Source organism: Salvelinus sp. IW2-2015, unplaced genomic scaffold, assembly GCF_002910315.2.
Source record: "Salvelinus sp. IW2-2015 unplaced genomic scaffold, ASM291031v2 Un_scaffold4009, whole genome shotgun sequence".
In the NCBI taxonomy this organism is placed as follows: Eukaryota; Metazoa; Chordata; class Actinopteri; order Salmoniformes; family Salmonidae; genus Salvelinus; species Salvelinus sp. IW2-2015.
The window spans coordinates 1-6,364 of NW_019945281.1; the positions used below are offsets into that span (position 1 = coordinate 1).

Here is a 6,364-nt window from a genome sequence, read left to right on the forward strand (position 1 = left end):
TTTACAAAGAGCCTCATTTGGTATATGATAACACCACATTATTGTTGATTTGATCTGACTGATCTGTTTCTATGTTGTGTGTCCCTGCAGTCGTTCCTGTACCTGGTGTGGTACACCACCATGTCCATCCTGGGTCACTACAACAACTTCTTCTTCGCTGCCCATCTGTTGGACATCGCCATGGGCTTCAAGACACTCCGGACCATACTGTCCTCAGTCACCCACAATGGCAAGCAGGTGGGTGCAGTTTGGCTACCAGGCAACAGGGGTCAGTGTTGAGTCACAGCTCTAGTTCTGCCTTGTACTTTATCTCTATGGTTAATACCATCACAGTGGAAGTAACCTGAGGTATTCTCTGTCTCAGCTGGTTCTGACTGTAGGTCTCCTGGCGGTGGTGGTCTATCTGTACACTGTGGTGGCCTTCAACTTCTTCCGCAAGTTCTACAACAAGAGTGAGGATGACAACCAGCCCGATATGAAGTGTGACGACATGATGACTGTGAGTCCTTGGATCATAATGTGGAGGCCACACTAGTTAAAAAATAAATCATTAAATTAAACACCAGCCCAGTTTAACCATCCTGTTTGGTGCCTTGTGAATGGATCTATTCCATTTCCATCCAGCCTCACTCTCTTTCTCACCTTCTCTCTGTCTCTCTCTCCTCCATCAGTGCTACCTGTTCCACATGTACGTTGGTGTGAGGGCAGGGGGTGGAATCGGGGATGAGATCGAGGACCCTGCAGGCGACCCGTATGAGCTCTACCGCATCCTCTTCGACATCACCTTCTTCTTCTTTGTCATCGTCATCCTGCTGGCCATCATACAGGGTACGTACTGTACTAATCTGGGTCACAGGAGGCAGTATCTGGGACAGCGAAGGGGACCAGGGTGAGACCCAGCAGGGTCAGTGTCACTCTGGCTCCCTGGTGTCAAAGTCACCCTGCTCCCTGTGGGCTGTAAGGGGCTGTGGAAAGGGCTGTGTAGGGTGGGGATTAATCACCCATAGAGAGAGACCCATAGCTTGCTCTGTCTATCTACACAAGTCTCTTCCAGGCCCTTACACACAGTAATGTTTCTCTCACAGTCAGAAAGCCTCAAACTTTCCAATGGTTTTTCCACCTCAAGACAGAGACAATCAGTCAGCCTCATGTCTCTCCTACAGACACTCAAACTGACTGCTCACCTCACAGTAAGTCTAGAACACACAGACAGATACAGCCTGTACCCTAAAACAAGTGGGAGGTAAAAGTATAGATACCTTAATAGAAAGTTACTCAAGTAAAAGTGAGTCACCCAGTAAAATCCGACTTGAGTAAAAGTATTTGGTTTTAAATATACTTAATATTTTTTTTATTTCACCTTTATTTAACCAGGTAGGCAAGTTGAGAACAAGTTCTCATTTACAACTGCGACCTGGCCAAGATGAAGCAAAGCAGTTGTTACAACAAAGCAGTTGTAACAACAGAGTTACACATGGAGTAAAACAAACATACAGTCAATAATACAGTAGAAAAATAAGTCTATATACAATGTAAGCAAATGAGGTGAGATAAGGGAGGTAAAGGCAATAAATAGGCCATGGTGGCGAAATAAATACAATATAGCAATTAAAACACTGGAATGGTAGATTTGACAGTAGATGAGTGTGCAAAGTAGAAATACTGGGGTGCAAAGGAGCTAAATAAATAAATAAATACAGTAGGGGAAGTGGTAGTTGTTTGGGCTATTTATAGATGGGCTATGTACAGGTGCAGTGATCTGTGAGCTGCTCTGACAGCTGGTGCTTAAAGCTAGTGAGGGAGATGAGTGTTTCCAGTTTCAGAGATTTTTGTAGTTCGTTCCAGTCAATGGCAGCAGAGAACTGGAAGGAGAGGCAGCCAAAGGAGGAATTGGCTTTGGGGGTGACAAGTGAGATATACCTGCTGGAACGCGTGCTACGGATGGGTGCTGCTATGGTGACCAGCGAGCAGAGATAAGGCGGGACTTTACCTAGCAGGGTCTTGTAGATGAAGTATCAAAAGTAAATGTAATTGCTAAAATATACTAAGTATCTAAAGTAAAAGTATAAATCATTTCAAAACCATTTGTGTTTAGTGAGTCCACCAGGCCAGAGGCAGTAGGGATGACCACATGTTCTTTTGATAAGTGTGTGAATTATTTGACAATTTTCAAAAAAATTACTTTTGMTTGTCAGGGAAAATGTTTGTAATAAAAAGTACATTTATTTTCTTTAGGAATGTAGTGAAGTAAAAGTTGTCAAAAAAATAAATAGTCGTGCTAGAGGCGTTACTACAGATCCGGGTTCGATCCCAGGCTGTGTTGCAGTCGGCCGTGACCGGGAGACCCCATAAGGCAGTGCACAATTGTCCCAGCGTCGTCCAGGTTAGGGGATGGTTTGGCCGGTCGGGTTGTCCTTGTCCCATCGCGCTCTAGCGACTCTTGTGMTGGGCCGGGAGRATTGCACGCTGACACGGTCGCCAGTTGGACGGTGTTTCCTCCGACACATTGATGTGGCTGGCTTCCGGGTTAAGCGAGCAGTGTGTCAGAGTCGTGTTTCGGATGACGCATGGCTCTCTTCGCCTCTCCCGAGTCTATACAGGAGTTGCAGCGATGGGACAAGACTGTAACTACAGTACCAATTGGATTTCACGAAATTGGGAAGAAAAAGGGCAAAAAAAATATTCAGTACCAGTCAAAAGTTTGGACACATCTTCAAGGGWTTTTCTTTATTTGTACTAATTTCTACATTGTAGAATAATATTAAGGACATCAAAACTATGAAATAACACATGGAGTCATGTAGTAACCAAAAAAGTGTTAAACAAATATATTTGACATTCTTCAAAGCTTTGCACACTCATGGCATTATTTTAACCAGCTTCATGAGGTAGTCACCTGGAATGCATTTCAATTAACAGCTGTGCCTTGTTAAAAGTTCATTTAAAGTCATTTGAAAGGAATTTCTTTCGTTAATACCATTTCGGCACATCCAGTTGTTTTTGGACAAGGTAGGGTTGATATACAATAAGGATAGCCCTATTTGGTAAAGACGACAAGTCCATATTATGAGCAAGCAACAGCTCAAATAAGCAAAGTAGAAGCGACAGTCCATCATTAATTTAAGCATGAAGGTCAAGTCATACAGAAAATGTCAAGAACTTCGAACGTTTCTTCAGTGCAGTCGCAAAAACCATCAATGTGCTATGAGAAACTGGCTCTCGATGAGGACCGCCACAGGAAAAGGAGACCCAGTTACCTCTGTGCAGAGGAATTAGTTCTTTAGTTAACCAAGCGCTCAGAAATTGCAGCCCAAATAAATGCTTCAACAGAGTTCAGAGTAACAGGACACATTTCAAACATCCACTGTTCACATGCACATTTGTGGCCTGCGGGGTATTTTTGCAGGGCCTTGGCAGTGCTCCTCCTTGGCACAAAGGCGGAGGGTAAGCGGTCCTGCTGCGGGTTGTTGCCCTCCGCTAGGGCCACCTCCACGTTCCTGATTAACTGGCCTGTCTCCTGGTAGCACTTCCACGTCTCTGGACACTTATGCTGACAGACACAGCAACCTTTTGCAAAGCTCTGCATTGATGTGCCATCCTGGATATGCTGGCCATACCTGAGCCACTTGTGTGGGTTGTAGATCGTCTCATGCTACCACTAAGAAGTGAAAGCAAACGCCGGCATTCAAAAGTGACCAAAACATTCAGCCAGGAAGCATACGGAACTGAGAAGTGGTCTGTGGTCACCACCTTGAGAAACACTGCCTTTATTGGGGGTGTCTTGCCTAATTGCCTATAATTTCCAACCTTTTTGTCTATTCCAATTTGCACAACAGCATGTGAATTTATTGTAACAGTGTTGGTTCTAAGTGGACAGTTTGATTTCACAGAAGTGTGATTGACTTGGGAGTTACATTTGTGTTTGTTTTAAAGTGTTCCCTTTTTTTTTTGAGCAGTGGTATATATAATACTACAGTGTATAACAGTGGGGAAGAACAAGTATTTGATACACTACGCCGATTTTGCAGGTTTCCTACTTACAGAAGCATGTAGAGGTCTGTGAATTATTTAGTTATAGTAACTTCAACTGAAGAGACGGATCTAAAACAAAAATCTCATGAAAATCACATTGTATGATTTTTAAGTAATTAATTTGCTTTATTGATGACATACGTTTATTTGATACATTCAGAAAAGCAGAACTTAATATTTTGGTAGCAGAAACCTTTGTTTGCAAGTTACATGAGACTCATACGTTTCCGTGTAGTTCTTGACTAGGTTTGCACACACTGCAGAGGGATTTTGGCCCACTCCTCCCCTACAGATCTCTCCAGATCGCTTTCCAGGTTTCGGGCTGTCGCTGGGCATACGGACTTTCAAGCTCCCTCTCAAGATTTCTATTGGTTCAGTTGGTCTGGACTGGCTAGGCCACTCCAGGACCTTGAGATCTTTTACGGAGACTCCTTGGTTGCATGCGCTGTGTGCTTCGTGTCGTTGTCATGCTGGAGACCCAGCCACGACCATCTTCAATGCTCTACTAGGGAAAGGAGGTTGTTGGCCAGATCCTTCGGGATAAGCATGGCCCATCCTCCTCCCTCAATACGGATGCAGTCCGTCCTGTCCCTTGCAGAAAAGCACCCCAAAGAATGATTTCCACCTCCTGCTTCACGGTTGGGATGGGTGTTCTTTGGGTTGTAAAGCTCATACTTTTCTTCCTCCACACGGCGAGTGGAGTTAGACCAAAAAGCTCAATTTTTGTCCTCAATCAGACTACATGACCTTCTCATTGCCTCCTCTGGATTCATCCAGATGGGTCATTGCACTTCAGACAGGCTGGACATGCATGGCCTTAAGCAGGGGGACCTTGCGTTGCGCTTGCGGATTTTAAATCCATGACGGCGTATGTGTTTTACTAATGTTTCTTTGAGAGTGTCCCAGCTTCTTCAGGTCATTGCCAGGTCTGTGGCGTGTAGTCCTCTCCCTGGGCATGAGCCGTGACATCTTGTGATCTAGTATTTCTTATTCACCTTCTCATGATCATTGATGTCCTTCCACGAGGTGGAAATCTTGCATGGAGCCCCCAGCCGAGGGTGATTGACGTCATCTTGACTTCTTCCTTTTCTAAAATTGCGCGAACAGTTTGTTTCCTTCTCACCAAGCCTGCTTGCCTATTGTACTGTAGCCCATCAAGCCTTGTGGCAGGTCTACAAATTTATCTCCCTGAATGTCCTTACACCAGCTCTCTCTGGTCTTTGCCATGTGGAGAGGTTGGAATCTGTTTGATTGAGTGGACAGGTGTCTTTTATAACAGGTAACGAGTTCAAACAGGTGGCAGTTCTACAGGTAATGAGTGGAGAACAGGAGGGCTTCTTTAAGAAAAATAACAGCGTGCTGTGAGAGCCGGAATTCTACTGGTTGGTAGGTGATCAAATACTTATGTCAGCATAAAATGCAAAATTATTATTAAAAATCATACAAATGTTGATTTTCTGGAATTTTTTGTTTTAGATTCCTCTCTCACGTTGAAGTGTACCTATGGATAAAAATTACAGACCTCTACATGCTTTGTAAGTAGGAAAACCTGCAAAGATCGCAGTGTAATCAAATACTTGTTCTCCCACTGTATATATATATATATAGTAAAGTACAGATACTCCAAAAACTACTTTAGTAGATGTCAACAGTATTTTTTACCTAAGTACTAAACACCACTGCCTAAAGTGATGCTGTGCTTCCCATAGTAGACGCTTGTTTCACACAATATTTTACACTGCAATAACAAAAAGCTGTGGGGGGAGGAGAATCGTGTTAAATTGCCCTGTCCATAAGAGACCTGTTTCACTGTTGGTTGTGTGGCTGTAGGTCTGATCATTGATGCTTTTGGGAGAGCTGAGAGACCAACAGGAACAAGTGAAAGAGGCTATGGAGGTGAGAGACTTTGGTTACTTTCATCTGTAGTGCAGGTCAAGAAGACAATGTTTGAGTGTTTCATCTATTTTTTTCTCCTCAGACCAATGTTTCCCATCTGTTGGCATCGGTATGACTCTTTGACACGACGCCCTCTGGCTTTGAGACACACACCTTACAAGAGCAACAACTGGCCAACTACCTTGAGTATCTAGCTGAAAAAAAAGCATACTTAAAAGCTATAACTTTTGTATCGAGTATAATTAGCCGACAGGTCTTTCGTCCTTCCCTGCATGTTTAATACGCCACTTGTTTACTATAAACACTTGATGGATGGCTTTACACAACACTGATGGGTTTATGGCCTAGCAGTAAACAAATACAAAACAGTGGCCCCTCAGACCCATTCTTCACTCTATAAGCTCAGTGCTGCATCTCATTGTTTTGTGCTAGCTAG

General features: G+C 43.7%; 1 pseudogene; it reads left to right on the top strand.

The window, feature by feature from the left end:
• Positions 1-90: 90 nt before the first annotated feature.
• Positions 91-6,364, top strand: LOC112076768 (ryanodine receptor 3-like; annotated as a pseudogene).